Raw genomic sequence first — 17,039 nt, 5'->3', positions numbered from 1 at the left:
CAAAGGGTGAGAGAGACAGGGGGACACAAGGTGAGATAGATGAAAGAGACATGCGACATGGGAGGTAGAGGGAGAGAGAGAGTGTGGGATGTGAAAGGAGAGACAGAGTAAGAGACAGTGTGAAGAAGAGAAAGAGAGAGAGAGAGAGAGAGAGAGGTAGAGGAAATCAGAGAAATCAGAGAGTGTGAGATGTGAAACGGAGAGAGAGAGTGAAATGTGAAAGGACAGACTGAGTAAGAGACTGACGAGAGAGGGAGAGAGAGAGAGGTAGAGGAAGAGAAAGAGAGACAGTGAGAAGTAGAGGGAGAGAGAGGGAGAGAAAAAAGCGAGAGCTGGTTAAGATGTTAAAGGAGAGACTGAGTAAGAGACAGCATGTGAAGAAGGAGAGAGAGAGACAAATCAGGGAGAGTGAGATGTTAAAGAATGAGTAAGAGACAGAGTGTGAGGGAAAGAGAGAGATGGAGAGAAATGGGAGAGAGAAATGTGAAAGGACAGATTGAGTGAGAGACAGAGAAAGAAAGGGTGAGAGAGACAGACGGCGTGAGAGGTAGAGAAAGAAAGAGAGAGAGACATAGTGAGAAATATTGGGAGAGAGAGAGAGAGAGAGAAAAAAGAGAGAGTAAGATGTAAAAGGAGCAACCGAGTAAAAGACTGTGGGGGAGAAGGAGAAAGAGAGAGAGAGAGACAGAGATGGAGAGAAATGAGAGGGTGAAAGATGACAGGACAGAGAAAGAGACAAAGGGTGAGAGAGACAGGGGGACACAAGGTGAGATAGATGAAAGAGACATGCAACATGAGAGGTAGAGGGAGAGAGAGAGTGTGAGATGTGAAAGGAGAGACTAATTAAGGGGGGGCACAGATGAGTTAGAGGAAGAGAGAGACAGTATGAGGTAGAGACGGAGAGAAAAGAGAGGAGGTGAAATGTGGAAGGAGAAATCGATTAGGAGAGAGAGTTGGGGATGGGGGGCAAAGGGTGAGGTAGAGGAAGAGAGAGACGGTGTGAGAGGTAGAGAGAAAGAAAGAGAGAGAGAGAGATAGACAGGGAGAAAAAAGGTAGAGAGTGAAATGTGAAAGGACAGAAGGATATAGGAGGATAGAGTAAGACAGAAAGAGAGAGAGAGGAAGAGGGAGAGACAGTTGGAGAAGGAGAGGGAGACAGAGGAACAGAGTGAGAGGTAGAGGGAGACAGAGGGAGAGAGAGTGCCTCAGTTCTCCTCTGGGCTGTCGTCACTGCAGTCAGAAGCTCAGGGCCTTGTGGGAGTGGAACGTGTCGTGTTGGATAATAGTCTCGACGAAAGGGAATGTTCAGAGGGAACAAAGTGGAGAAGCACGTCCGTGTGCAGCTCCACACACACACACACACACACACACACACGCACACACAGCTGAATCATAGGTTTAATATGAGAGAGATGAAAAGGTACTGTAACTTCAGAACATTCTCAAGGGAGGACAAGAGGCTGACGGACAGAAGGACAGACAAGCAGACTAAGTGGGAGACACATGGAGACAGATGGAGAGAAAGATGAAGGAGCTAGGAAACGGGGCAATGGAAGGATGGATGGATAGATGTATGGGCAGATGGAAGAATGGATAGATGGATGCAATTAACATGATTGGATTGACAGACATATGGACAGACATTCTGATGGGTGGAGGAATGGAGGGATGAAAAAATTAACTGATGGGTAGATGATGCTATAGATAGATCCATTGATGTATGGGTGGCTAAATTACAGGGCCAGTGGTGGCTCAGTGGTTAGACAGATGGATGTACTAATAGATGGGTGGCTAAATGGATGTACTGATGGATGGATGGCTGGATGTATGTATTGATGGATGACTGGATAGATGTACTGATGGTAAGCTTGATAAGATGGATGGATGTATTGATGAATGGCTAAACAGATGGACCTATTGATGAATGGTTAAACATGGATGTACTGATGGATGAATGTATTGATGATTAAACAGATGGGTGGATGTGTTGATGGATGGATGGATGGTTAAACCAATAGATGGATGTATTGATGGATGAATGTATTGATGGTTAAACGGATGGATGGATGTATTGATGGATGGATAGATGGATGGTTAAACCAATAGATGAATGTATTGATGGTTAAACGGATGAATGGATGTATTGATGAATGGAAGACTAATGGATGGATGTATTGATGGATGAATAGATGTATTGATTGATGGATGTATTAATGGTTAAACCGAAGGGTGGATGCATTGATGGATGTATTGATGGGTGGATGTATTGATGGTTAAACAGATGGATGGATGTATTGATGGTTAAACAGATGGATGGATGGATGGATGGATGGATGGATGTATTGGTGGTTAAACAGATGGATGGATGGATAGATGGATTGATAGATGGATGGATGGATGTATTGATGGATGGATGTATTGGTGGTTAAACAGATGGATGGACGGATGTATTGATAGATGGATGTATTGGTGGTTAAACAGATGGATGGATGTATTGATGGATAGATGTATTGGTGGTTAAACAGATGGATGTATTGATGGATGGATGGATGGACGAATGGATGGTTAAACAGATGGATGGATGTATTGATGGATGGATGGATGGATGGACGGATGGATGGTTAAACAGATGAATGGATGTATTGATGGATGGATGGACAGATGGGTGGTTAAACAGATGGCTGTTTTGATTAATGGATGGTTGTTTATTGATGAATTGATGGACTGGTGGATCTATGGATAGATGGATGGATGGATGGATGGATGACTGTTTTGATGACTTGATGGTGTTTTGGATGAATTACTGGATAGATGGACTGATGGAGGGTTTGTTGGATAGATGGGTGTTTTGATGAATTGATGGATGAGTAGCTAAACAAATAAACTGATCCACCTGTGAATGAATGGATAGATACATGAACTTGTTCATGGATGAACGGATGGATGGGTGAATAGATGGATAGAAGAATGAATCAGCAGACACAGAGGATCAGACACACAGATAAGACAGAGGGGTTAGATATGCTTGTGAGACGATATTTATAACCATGATGTCGATAAATGGGATTAGAAATGCTTCACTGCTCTCCATAAAAAGCCACTGTTCAATTAGCTCACTGTGTGTGTGTGTGTGCAAGTTATGAAACAGGTCATTAGCAGCATGAAGGTCAAGAAGGGGTCAAAGTGGGCAATAGCTGCCTTGCTTTAAATGCCCACATAGAGGGAATTATTCTGATAGACAGAGAGAGAGACACACAGAGACAGAGATGGCACTGGGCGTGCTCAGTTGTGTATTAGCATAAAGCCTAACTCTTGTGAGCAGAATGCCAAATCCCCACATTTGCTCTGCTGTCTCAGTGTAGCCTGGTGTGTATGTGTGTGTGTGAGTGTGCTGCGGGCTGTTTGGTAGGGTGTGTACTGTATTCTGACTGTACTCACTTGTACGGTACATGCAGCAATTCATCCGACAGCGGACACTGTATGTACGTGTGTGTGTGTGTGTGTTTCTCTCTTCCTAATCCGTGTGGTGCGGAGGGATGCGAGGAAAACGAGCCTGTCTCTCTCTGTCTCTTCTTCTCCTCTATCTGTCTTTTCCACCCCATCTCTCCTGGCATTCATCCTGCCTCTGACGCTCTCTCTCTCTCTTTCTCTTTCTAATGAGTGGTTCAGTGTCCCTCTACAGGACTTACACTTTCATATAAACTCTGGCATGACACAGCAGAGGGGGAGAGTGAGAGCGAGAGAGAACGAGAGAGAGCGAGAGAGATTAACTAAATAATGTAAGCAAGCATATTCCTATTTGCTAGTATGCATTAGTTCCATTTAGGGAGAAAACTAATCACAACAGAATAAAGGCTTTTAGCAGTGATAAGCATGAGGACTGGATAACTCCTACATAATACAGCCTTTCTATTCATTTTACTGTTTTTGTAACCCTACAGACATACAGGCTACATTTTTCAATAACACTGCAAGTAATCCATTAACAAAGCAAATGCAGTCTTAATTTCTACATAGTATGGATGTTTATCAATATCAATGTATAAATACACAATAAAATATTGTCATTGGCCCACAATTTCAATATTAGTGCATCTCTACAAATTTTGTAAATCACCATGGATCCTCAATTTCCATATTAATGCATCCTCATGAATATTAAATACTGCCAGGGCTCCACAATTCAGTGCATCCCTAGAAATACTGGATTTCAGCATCAGCTTACAATTCTTATATCAGCGCATCCTTACAAATATTTGGATATCACCACATTTCCATATCGGTGCATCCCTACACATAGTGGATTTCAGCATCAACTCACAATTAACAAATCAGTGCATCCCTACACATATTGAATATTAACATCAGCCCACTAGTCCCATGACAGTGCATTTCTACAAATACTGGATTTCAGCATCAGCCCACAATTTCCATCCCCACAAATATTAAACATTGTCACAAGTGCGCAATTTCTATATATATGCAACCCAACAAATGTTGGATATCGGTCTCAGTACACAATTTCCATATCAGTGCATTGCAATTCCTATTTTCATGCACATGGCACACAAGGTCTTAATGGTGCTTCCTTACAAATATCGGATATCAGCGCTAGTCCAAAATGCCCTTATCAGTGCATCACCCCCAAATACTGGATATCAGCATTGGCTCACAATTCTTAAATCAGTGAATCCATACAAATTCAGCCTACAGTTCTCATCATTGCATCAGTTATATCGGCATCAGGCCACAATTCCCCGGCATCACTGCAAATATCGGATGTCAGTATTTGCCCACAATTCCCATTTTGGCCCATTCTCACAAATATTGGCATTGGCCCACAATTCCCATATTGGTGCGTCCCTACAGAAATTGGATATTAGCATCACCCAACAGTCCTAATATTGGTGCAACAAATACTGATGGTCAGTATCGGCCCACAATATTCCCATATCAGTGCATCCCTATCACACATTGCAGCTTTCACATACAGTCTTACAGTAAACTCACACAAATAAAAAGTACAAAGACAGAAATTCAGACTGACATGTGTGCGTGTGTATGCAACATAAACATGCCTGGGAGATCTAATCAGAAAGCACTTCTCCCTCTCTATATCTCAGCATAAATCTCTCTCTCTCTCTCTCTCCGCCTTAGGATACCTGAAGCTTCACATTCAGTTTTCTTCCAGAAACTCATGAGACAAGAAGGCAAGATGACAGATGTACAACACAAATTGTGTCCCTGAGTGTACACACACTTAAACACACACAAATCATCACAAATACACTTGGAAAGGGACAGCACAACATCAAAGTTTTTCTTATTTTCCCATCATAACGGCAATGTCCCATGCTTTCATTGAAAGGTGTTATGCCACACTTCCCGCCTCTAAATCAGCTTCTTTCCTCAAGCTATCAGGTCTCTTAATAAACACTGAATGACTGCCGTCTCTCTCATGACTGTATATAAAGCTTGGATGATAATGTCACACAAAACCAGACTGACTGAGCAGGCTGATACAGATAAACCAGGCAAACAAAGACAAACAAAGACAAATCCAAGAATTCAAATCATAGAAATGAAAATAGGTCAAATAACAGAAGAGGACTGAACAAGAGAATGGACATGATTCAGATTGCTGGGGGAAAACAACCTAGGCCGAGGTGCGACGTCATACAATACCGGAGCTAATGAGAGAGTCTGAAAACAGGTGAGAGCGAGTCAGGACTGAGGTGATAGCGGCCTCCTAAGGTGGGGAGGTGGAACACAAGTACGAGATTTGGGACATAGCCAGTACAATATTTTGGAATTTCCTGGAAAAAAAGAAAGATAACAGTGGTGTACCATCAACCAGACACCAACAGCTCAGTCAAGGGAAATAACAAGAAGTTGATGGCAAAAACAACCCCAAAACCTAGTGTTGCAGCGATACCGACACTGTAGCTGTATCCCCACAATACCGACACAGTATCGATATCAGCACTATAGAGCACTGATACCATGAAGCTTACTGATGCCTTATTATTGTCCTTTTTTTACATAGAACATTTTTGTTTGTCTTTTACTAGTTTTACTAGTATCACCCTTAAACTGAGGTTTAACTTTTTGTACTTAAACCAGAAGCAGCTTGTTTAAAGGCCACACACTGAAGTTTAGTAGCTTTTTTACATAGAGACATGTAGCTGAATATGAAATTGCAGCAGAAGCACTTTTCGTTTCTAAACTGGCATTTTTTCACTGCTCTGAAATGTGAATTTTAGCTGTTTGGTAAAGCTTAGCCAAAGATTATGTTCCCATACTCGTGTTTCTGCAGCGTGGTCATTTTTATTTTTTCATAGCTCTGAAACTTTTCAAATGTGCAGTAACCAGTAAATTTAGTTATTTCCAGCTTTTTATATCTTGTTTGGGATAAGATATAAAAAGTACAACCTATAAAAAGTAGAACACTGTAAATATATCAGAAGTTACAGCCGTCTATCCAGTATTTAAGTCAGAGCTGGTGTCTGTATCTGTACTCACGGCATATACTTGAAACTTGAAACAGTGGAATCGGTGTATCCCTACCAAAAAGAGGCAGTAACATCAGCAACAACCTCCAAAGAGCAGGAGGTCAAAAGAAGAAATGTAGATGCAAACCACTCATCTACAGTAGGAGTTACGAAGATGAGCCACAACAGGACTGATGAGACCAAGAATAACCTCTGCCAAAGTGATGAAAAATGCAACGGTGAGATCCAAACCATTCAAGCACATTGTTTAAGCATGGTGGAGGTAGTGTCATGGCTTAGGTTTGCATGGCTGTCTGGAATAGGCTTGCTAATCTTTATTGATGATGTTACTCATGATGGTTGAAGCAGAATGAATTCAGAAGTCTTAGAAAAACAATCTTAGAGAAAAAAAAACTAGATCTTAATCTAATTGAACATCGTTCAAGACAGATACGGAAGACATATACTAGTGGTGCAACGGATCACAAAACGCACAGGTCAGATCGGATCACGGGTTTTGGGACACAAATGAGATAATTTTTCGGATCAGCAAAAAAGAAAAAAAGGAGATAAAAAATGATCAAATATGACGTTAAGTTTGTTCACATGGTGGAAAACTAAATGGACAATTTTATATTTGTCATTGAATGAATGTTAACTGCAAACATTAAACTGCTCTGAATCAGGAAAGAGAGAGAGGCTGGTTAGCATTAGCCGTGTTAGCAGGATAACAGTCTGCTAATTAATTCAAAGCTGAATTTAAAGGTTTTACCCCAGCGTTTTGGATCTGTAGCTCTCTCGCTAAGCTACCCTTTGCTGAGCTAGCTCGGCTACAGCTCCACCAAGTCTCAGACAGCTCGGTTCAGCTGTTGTTGACTAACTGCTGAGATCCTGACACTGGTCAGGTGCTGGTCATAAAAACTTGTGTCTGAGAGCGGAGTCAAGCGCCTGGTGTTGGGAGAGCCATGGTTGGACTTGTAGTCAGCTAACTAGCACTATATTTAGCACTAGATAAGTTAGTCAACATGCTAAACATCACAGCACAGTCCGGGTAGCTCCCATAGTCGAAGCTAACTAGGACTAGATTTAGCATTAGATAAGTTAGCCAACACAGTCCGGGTAGCTCCTATAGTCGAGGGAATGGGCTTAGGAGTGTTTTCCACTGTTTTCAGGCACATTTGATATCCAGGTTTGCTTGATTATCCCTTTCAAATGAACTACGGTGGGCTTATTTTTTTCCCCCACCTGTGTCCAGAGCGTGACACCACCAGTGAGGCCCCACACTGTGGCTCTTTTAAATCTGACAGCAGACACAACATAATTGTCATACCTTCCTCATTTTAAGACACCGTTAGTATTTTGAAATGATATACGGTATTACTGTTAAAGCTCCCAAGCTTAATTACACCACTTGGAGATACCCTGCAAAACAAGCAATACCTGAAAGAAGTTGAGATAAAAATGTGTAGGAATGTGTTTTTTGGTGATGGCATTATTAGGCTTTCAGTGATTCCAATGACATGCACTTTTTCTGCAGCAGAATCAGTGACAATACCCATCTCCAATAGAAAAACACACAAATTTGGTGACCATCCGACCATCCAGACTATGTGGATTTTCAGGCAAGGTAGATACACCTCCCGATAACTTACGCAAACTCATGTTTGAACTGATGCTCTTGGAATCAGCGGCTGTTTAGAAATGCATGCAAGAGGCATTCTCTTCTTGTGTATATCTACAATCATCACCTTCTCAGATCTGTAGTGATTGACTACTGTGTTGGTCAGTCCAAGGAGTGCTGTCAAACAAACTATGTGGGCACAGAGAAGCTCCCAGCTGTAGTCAATCATCTAACACTAAATCACTAACAGGAAGTTATGAGGCCCTGTATTATGCTATGGTATACTGCGCACTTTTAGTTGTGTACTGGGTCATATCCACACAGCCATGTACCTGTTCCTGCTATTTACTCCCATCAAGAGTACTGTTATGTTCTTGATAACCCCTTCTCTGGTCCCCTCCTCCTCCTATATGCAGCTTGTTATTTGAAAGAGCATGCTGCTATAGTATGGAGTTTCACTGTATGTGAACACTGGTCCCCACACAGGAGGTAAAACCGAACAGACACAGACATAAACACGCCTCCGCTAATTGTCACTGAGGTGTTGCCACACAGCTTTCCGGGGATTGAAATGTATTATTAACAAACAAAAACAGGAAGAAAAACCAGGTAAATAAAGCTGCCCTGATGCATTTCAGCTGGTTGTGTTCTTGGATATAGACTACACTAATGCTGGGCAGAAACTCAAGGTCAGCGGAGGATCAGCCTTAAACTTAAAATGAAAAAGCCTTAAACTTAAAAATGAAAATCATTTTTAATCTTAGAAAAAAACATTATTTTTACCTAGAAATAAAGCTGAGTAATTCTATGGATCACTCAATACATTTGGCACCACTTGATCTCTATGACACCACTTAATCCCTGTGCTACCATTTGGTCCCAGTGGCACCACTTGATCCCTATGCTACTATTAATGGCACCACTTGATCATTACCAGTTAAACCATATGCCTCAATTTGTTCCCAATGACACAATTTGATCTCAGTGTTACCACTTGATCCCTATGCTACCATTTGGTCCCATTTATGCCACTTGATCTCTATGCTTCCATTTGGTCCATGTTTCCATTTGGTCTTAATGCCACAGTTTGATCCCACATGCCACAATTAGTTCCCAATGACACCATTTGATCATTGACCGTTTGGTACCACTTGATCTCTAAGCCACCATTTCATCCCAGTGGCACCACTTCAACCCTAAGTTACCATTAGATCTTAGTGGCCCCTCTTTATTCCAAAGCTACTATTTGGTATTAATGGCACCACTTGATCGTAGGATTACCAGTTGATCCACATGCCACAATTTTTTCCCAAGGACACCTTTTGATCCCTTTTCTCCTATTTGGTCCCAGGGCCCTCCCTGATCCCTGTGCCACTATTGGGTCCCAATGGCACCAATTGATCCCAGGAGCACCAGCTGATGCTTATGCTACTATGCCATTCTTTTGCCCTCATTTGGGCCTATGGAAATCATTAAATCTCAGTGGCATTATTTGGTCCCAATGGCACCATCTCACATCACCTCTGTCCACATAAGGTGTAGTCTACCAGCTCTGAGTGAGTTAATGCGTGTATGACTTTTGACCATACTATTGCTGTTATGTACCCATCAACTGTAGCCGGCTTCTTGCATGCACACTTTTCTACATTCCAACAACTCCCACTCTATGTCCCATTTTAATTCTTGTGTCAGCTGTACCTCCGGCTTTTGTCCATCATATTCTCCATCCCTATCCTTGTTTCTTCACTCAGATAGGTAGGAGGGTCCTGCACCCCTGAAGCAGTCTTGGGGTTAGCTGCTGCACTTGTGGACATAGCAGTCTACTGCTCAGATCAGAGAAGGTCACTAGAATTTACAGCCTTCTGGTCTAGCTCACCTTTGCTCGATTCTGAATCCAAGGGCTCTTTAGAAAGTCCTTTTCGTGGCTGTCTTCTCACGCTTTTCCTCATTATTCCTCTCTTTTCAACTCTGTTGCCTACATCACCCCATCCTGTGCTTCCCTTGTCCTCCCTCTCATCTATAATAGAGGTCTGCTCTCCTCTTTCCTATTCGTCTCTCTTCTACCATTCTGCCCAAATATCGCCCCATCACTTCTTTGATGTTCGTCTGCAGAGCAATTACTGCCTGCCAGCTCTCTTATCCTACTCTCTCACTCTCTCTCTCTCTCTCTCTCTTATATACACATATCTGCTGCTCACATTCAGATAATATTCAAGGTCCATTAGGGTGCATTAAAACCCATAGGAGCTATATATCATCTCCCAGCAAGCAGAGTAAGTATCCCTAGCACTCTATCTCTCTCTCTCTCTCTCTCTCTCTCTCTCTCTCTCCACATGCCGGAGCATGTAATAGCTTATGAATACTGATTGCATTTGAACATAATTGGGTTTACATCTCTCAGCCGTTGCAGTGTTGAAGCCGCTTTGATGTGTTTCAGAGCCATGCACTTACACACACACACATTCAGGACACACAGATACTGGCCAAGGCAATGATAGAAGTCACCCTCTTTAGGCTGATCCGAGAACAGTTTGGCAGTTTTCCATGCAATCGAGTCCCCATGCTACTCTACCGGTAGATGTAGTAGTACTGCACCACTACGTACCCGCAGTGACCCGAAGGCGCTTCTCCTTTCCTCCTCTTTCTTTTTATCCGAGTGCTCGGCTTGCTCTCCTCTCCTCTCCTCTCCTCTCCCTCACGCAGACGCCTTCTCTCCTTTCATCTCTTCATCCCTCTCTCCCGCCCTGTCCCTCTCCCTCTCTTCCTCCATCTGTCCCTCAGATTCGTCTCTCTCCGAAAAAGAAGAAAAAAAAAAAGGCAGCGAGCACCAGTCGTCTGCTGGTCAGCGTGCCGCGGCCGTGTGTGTTTGTGCGTGTGTCAGTACGTCAAACACATGCTGGTGCAGGGCTTTAGCTCCGCATGGCACAGCCAGACCTCATCTGATATTCATGCAGTCCCCACAAACCACCACCCCCCTCCATACACACACACACACACACACACACTCACACACTCTCCTCTCTTAAAGCCACAGCACCCCACAGCACACACACAGCCTGAGGAAGATGGAATAAATCAGCCGCTGAAAACAGGGGAGTTGACGAGCAAATTGCTGCAGATTACCTAGACTGGCAGAGCGGAAAAGCTTTCCATGAACAATCACATCCTAATGAGGTACAGTAGAGGCAATGGATGGAGTGCATGCTTGTTAATAGAGCAACGACATATCAAATGCTACTATTAATATATGCTATACATGCAGGATTTCTGTAGGTATGAAATCAGCTCCATAAGTATTTGGACAGCGACAATTTTTGTAATATCAATTTTGAGGTCCCAATCCAATTCTGATCCTTAGGTTTCCTTCCGTAGAGCACCATATGGCTTCTTCTTGGCTCCAATAATAGACTTGATACTCAGCTGCTGCAGACGAACTTCTCCTTCTTGGGAAAACTATCCAAGACAGAGTTCATCTGTGACATTATTTTGGTGAGTAACACAAACCAGAGCTTTGTTACGTCACCAGTTAGCAGCCAAAACAAAAGCTTAAAGCTGGTTTTAATGCTAACCCTCTATTCCACCTTAAATAGCGCCACAGTTACAGTGTGAACATTTCAGCTGGTGTATTATTATTATAAGGTGGAACATAAAGTTTGTGGAGGATGAAAACTTTGGCTTAAAGTTGTAAACGTGACGCAGCAACAGCAACCGGTTCACTGAGCAGCATGTAAAGAGTGTGTTATGCTGAGTTCATACTACACGATTTTGGCCCTGATTTTCTGCTTGCCGACAGGTTTTGGAAGTCGCCAGGACAAACATCAGCTCGGAGGCAAATCTGTGTTCACTCGGGGCTCATAAATCATCTCTAGATTGCCATGTGTGAATTGTTCAAAGACACGATCTGATCATAAAACAATATCTAGCATGTTAAATATCTGGACCTGTGGTCGAAATCCTGTAGGTTATGATTGGCAGTGAGTGCGATATCGCGCTCCAGCCAATGGAAACGCAAGGAGAGAGTAAAGCCGAGGAAGAAGCGAAAGGACTTATTAAATCCAGCCTTATCATGCATCTACATGTGTGTGTGTGTGTGGTGCAGGGGCATAGCCTGCTAGCATCCCTGTTATCTGTGATTTTTCCTGGAACGATTGTAATGTGTGACCTGCAGTCGTTGAACAGTCGTATAGTGGGCAAACCACAACGACTTCAACATTCACCATTACAAGAGATGGAGTTGTTTAGTTTGAACAGTACAGCAACCTCTACAAGTCTTGTAGTGTGTGGAAGCCATCAGTTCATCCGTTAAACTCTTCACTCCTCCAGAAAATGTTGGTCTATTTTTGGCCATTTATGTCCACACTGCCAAAACCACCCAATTTGGTTGCAGCTGTGCAACCGTTTTTACTTCTGAATTACTCTAGTCTTTGGTTATAAACCAGCTTTGAATGGTGCATTCATAAACGGGGAGGAGGCTAACTCTAACGCACACTGACTGCAGAGTTGTAAAAGAGCTGGGAGCTGAATGGTCAGACTGGACTGTAAGATATTAAATTCTATAGAGTTTAAAACAGTTGTTTAAAAAGTTGCTCCCGACAAAGTAGATCAGTTTATAATGTAATGTGATTGTAGAAACTGTTACTAAAAATAGTGATTTTACTGTTTACTAGTGTGGATTAGTGCATCATATGCATCTTATTGTAAGTGTGGGGCTGTATTATTTATAGAAACACAAAAAGCAGCTGATTGTAAGCATTAAGAGACTCAGATAGGTGGGTAACAAACCTTGACCAGGACATCCCTATTTGTAATGTGCTTGGGGTGACTTTGAATCTAGACTTTACAGAAATGTCAGATAAGACTACTAGAACAAGTTTCTCTGGATAGATGAAATCAAGTTAAATCCGCTTGAGAATGAAGAGAACAGAACAGACGAGTTTAAGATCCAAGCCATACCGCATTACCCATCTGCCAAACATGACGGAGGCACTGTTATGGTATGGGCACGTAGTGCTGCAAGTGGAACTGGTAGGGGTGGGATAGGGGTGCATAATGCAGTATTTTTAGGATGTTTATAAGAATACAAAAAAATAGGTTAAAAGTCTACAATTCAATAACATCCTAATTGGTCTAAATCTATTAAGGTGGTGTACAGTGGATCAACGTATGATATACAGCAGGGCTTCTCAATTCTGGTCCTGGAAGGCTGCTCTCCTGCATAGTTTGGAGGTTATCCTGCTTAAACACAACTGCCAAAAGTTCAGGTGTGTGTGTTTGATCTGGGACATCACCGATGTTGGACACCGGCCCACCAGAGCCAGAACTGAAGAACTCTGACTTACAGTCTCTCTAACTGACCATCAATGTGAAGAACGAGTCTGTAAAAGAGTGACTAGCAGATGTATGTCAGCAGGGGTGGAGGAACCGGAGGGGTAGGATGTGTCACACTCAATTATCAAATGGGCTGTTTTGCTCCTTCCAGTAAAATCACTCATGTAAAAATTTATTTGTCATCGACGTATAATGCAGAACTTTGAAAAAAGAAAATGATGACCTGTCAGTGTTTTAAGCTATAACATACATCAAATGTTCCTTCAACGGAGTCATTTGATTAAAATGGCATTTTCACAAATTAATCATCCTTTTAGAATAGCCTATGATTGGCCTCTCATATTTTTCTGAGCCTTGTTGGGACTTTCCAAAATACAGTCACCATGACTTATGAGTCCCTTGGCACCTCCTCATATCCAGCTCTCTTGTATGCCCTTGTATATTATAAAAAAAACACCATAATTTGAGTGTCAGAACAAAAATAATACATCAAGACAACATCCATATCCACTCAGCAAATTATCACATCACTGACACCTCGCCTAAATTCAACAAACACCGAAATGCACAATTTAATCAGCTTTGAACACCACGCCTCGTGTCTATCCAAGGAGAAATAACTTATGTAGGTAGACTGTATTACTACTGTACCTGAAAAGCAATCTGCACACAAGGTCACGAATGACCGGCGAGGTGCATGCTAAGAGCTGTGTGATATTTCACCTGGACGATGGAGTAAGGAATGCAGTTAAATGTGACCTCAGGAGAAGAACGTAAATAAAATCACTTGCAGGGCTTTGGCAGGTATTGCGTCCATGAAGCAACGATGAAGCAATTTTCAACCTGTGCTGAGGTGCACTGAAATGCAGAGGCCTATGTACAAAAGTATACAGTAAATGGTTAAAATAGCTAGTAATCCCTATTCAGGAGTAGTTTTACATGAGTAGGTGCAATAATGTCATTTTACCACAGGACGTCTGTAAATATTATGACCAATTTGCATGGGATAAGAAATTTCGGCATAAATAACTGAAATGGGAGTGGTTACTCGGTTTAAGAAATGCCAATATGTCCAATGTGCCTAGTACATTCTGTAACCACTGATAAAGCATTGGAGTTGGAATTGGGTGTGCTTTTTTCCTGAACTTTATGCTTAATGCTGAGTCTTTTATTATTATTATTGTTTTTTTTTTATTATTATTATTACTTAACACACTCATTGCACTATTATTATTATTATTATTATAAATTTTATATTATTATTATTAATAATAATAATAATAATAATAATTCTACCTGACCTGCTGCTGTTACAACAGTTTCACTCTTGTGGCTCCTAGTAATAATATTTTATCTAAAGTCTTACTACCTCATACCTCCATTAGTGCAATAATACAATCGTACATGCTTTTTATATCCCTTAATATGTTAATTAGTGCAATATCCACTATGGTTGCTCCTGCATGTGTTGAGTTCATTCTATACTCCGTATATATTTATAACCTGTGGTTAATAACTCATCTGCACATCTGCTTAACACACTTTCAGTACATACCTCATACATCCCCATGGACCCTGCTTACTTTTATTCATTTTTGTTGTTAAAAGCTCTTCCGTAACTGTTGTTGTATTCATTCTAAAAAGGGATGTCCTCCCATGTTAAAGCGTAATCTTATCCTTTCTAAAGAAAAAAGTCATCAATTGATTATTCTTCAAAAATCTTTTTAAGAATTTTTAATTTTTCTTCTTAACTTTGCACGTAACCCTGTAAAAAGACAATGGTCCGCTGGTGGGACGAAAGTGTTATTACAAACTTCTATCACCAAAGAATAGCCCCACCAGTGTGTACAGAAGTCCCTGTAGTTACTGAGCAATACACCATAGTGTGTGATAAGTGTTAAGGGGTTAAGAATGATTCTAAAAACATCTGTATTTTCCAAAAAATATATTTTTAAGTATTTGTTTAACCTTACAACTTCTTAGCCTCACAGTTGTCTTAGAGTGTAAGAGTTCAATAGGTAAGCCTCTAAAACACAGTAGTTACAGACTTAATGCTTGATTTAATTGGATTAAACATGGAGATTGCTCTTAAAAGTACTGTTTGTGTCCCACTTCCAGCCTTTGCTTACATGGTTTGAACCCTGTAGCTGCTCTGAACTCTGTGTAAATAACTCTGCATAAATGGACTTATAGAAATGCTCTAAATTACTTGGAGTAAACTCTCTTTATTTTACACTGAATTCTATTCAAAGTTAAGGCCGTTTTTGCCTTCTCCTGTAAAGTCACCATTTGGGCAATTCATATTTTTCATTGGACAGCGATGATTTGCCCTCTGTTTGTGATGAGCTGTTACAGCGTAAAGGTCTATGTTCCAGGTCTTACGAAGATCTTAAGAAAATAATAAGACTTAAAAAGACTTAAGACAATATTTGAAAACCTTTAAGATATTCTTTGGAGAACTTTTGTATAAACGTTTGGATAGCTTTTGAATGGTCCGAATGAAGGCAACCAAACAACAAGTATAAACATACCCTAAACCTGGAGTTCAAAATCCTCTAACTTCTAGCTACCAACACCTGGAAGACCACCAAAGCTGCTCGCTTCAGATAAACAGTGCATAGCACTGTTGTCTTCGAGGAAGAGAGAGAGGAGAAAATGAAGCACCCTCGCTTTACACAAGTGTTTTTGTCCACCCTTCTGTCCACTGTGGGAAGACTCAGTACTCAGCCAACTGCTGAAGCTGCAGCTGTTCTCAGAACAACAGACCGATCAACCCATTACTTTTAATGACCTGGATGATCAAAAAAAAAGGGAACATTGCTCCAACTTCTGGGCCTGAACTTTGGAGATGGGTGCTGAACAGCTGAAAGTGGGGCTCCTGAAAAGAACGGAACCCGTAATGAAGGTAAAGGTTGGAGAACTAGACACTTACACATCAGTTTTTCTGTTTAGATGTAGAAGCTTCTGTGCTATTGCGAGAAATTGTGGCGGTTTTGGCTGGAAGTACAGTAACGAAAGACTTACTGGTCTCTAACTTGTGCACAGTCCTGTAGCTGAGGGATACTTGCCTGTAGGAATGTGTTTGGCTGTGTGTGTGTCTGGCCTATAGTAGCAGCGACACTCCCTACTCCCTACTGACACATAATCCAAGGCGAGAGAGAGTGTGTGTGTGTGTGTAGGGGGGGGGTTGTTTTGGTGACAGATCACATACCTTCACAGGCCTAATAAAATGTGACTTTCAGAATTTCTCGCTGGTTCTCACTTGTTCACAAGCATTAAACCCTCAGCAAGATTTCCTTACATATGACAGCCATGTATAGAAAACATTTACAGCAATGGAACTGTGTGTGTGTGTGTGAGACAACAATGTGCAGCGGCCACATGGCCACATGCGCAACGTTTGGTCTTTAATAAATCATACATCATAAATGTCTAATGAAGAAGGGTAACCGGATGAGTAGCTTGGGTAAGGTGCGCCATTCAGGACAAAATTAAAACCAGCATTCGCGAAGCAGAGCCTCAGTTATAAAGCCATTATAAAGCTTCCCAACCTGCATCCCGTAATGACCACACATCTCTCACCAACACGCACCAAATAT

At 41.6% G+C, this 17,039-nt stretch overlaps 1 protein-coding gene and 1 long non-coding RNA gene across 5 annotated transcripts in view; one reads left to right on the top strand and one right to left on the bottom strand.

The window, feature by feature from the left end:
* srcin1b (SRC kinase signaling inhibitor 1b) overlaps nucleotides 1-11,018 on the bottom strand; it is a 103,036-nt gene extending 92,018 nt beyond the window's left edge. For all 3 annotated transcript variants that reach the window (XM_072680115.1, XM_072680117.1, XM_072680116.1), the window contains exon 1: nucleotides 10,718-11,018. The gene's annotated coding sequence lies outside the window, so the exon portion shown is untranslated. The remainder of the gene's footprint in view (nucleotides 1-10,717) is intronic.
* Nucleotides 11,019-11,162: 144 nt separating this feature from the next.
* Nucleotides 11,163-13,100, top strand: LOC140555641 (uncharacterized). 2 transcript variants are annotated; one of them, XR_011979676.1, is made up of 3 exons: nucleotides 11,163-11,286; nucleotides 11,485-11,601; nucleotides 11,906-13,100. It is a non-coding gene; the product is annotated as an uncharacterized lncRNA (long non-coding RNA). The 2 variants fall into 2 exon arrangements; XR_011979677.1 differs by having other exon boundaries at nucleotides 11,471-11,601.
* The last annotated feature ends 3,939 nt before the right edge of the window (nucleotides 13,101-17,039 follow it).

This window comes from Salminus brasiliensis, chromosome 5 (assembly GCF_030463535.1).
Source record: "Salminus brasiliensis chromosome 5, fSalBra1.hap2, whole genome shotgun sequence".
NCBI classification, from domain to species: domain Eukaryota; kingdom Metazoa; phylum Chordata; class Actinopteri; order Characiformes; family Bryconidae; genus Salminus; species Salminus brasiliensis.
Note: the sequence above shows the minus strand (reverse complement) of the source record. Positions and strands in the feature narration are given on the sequence as shown.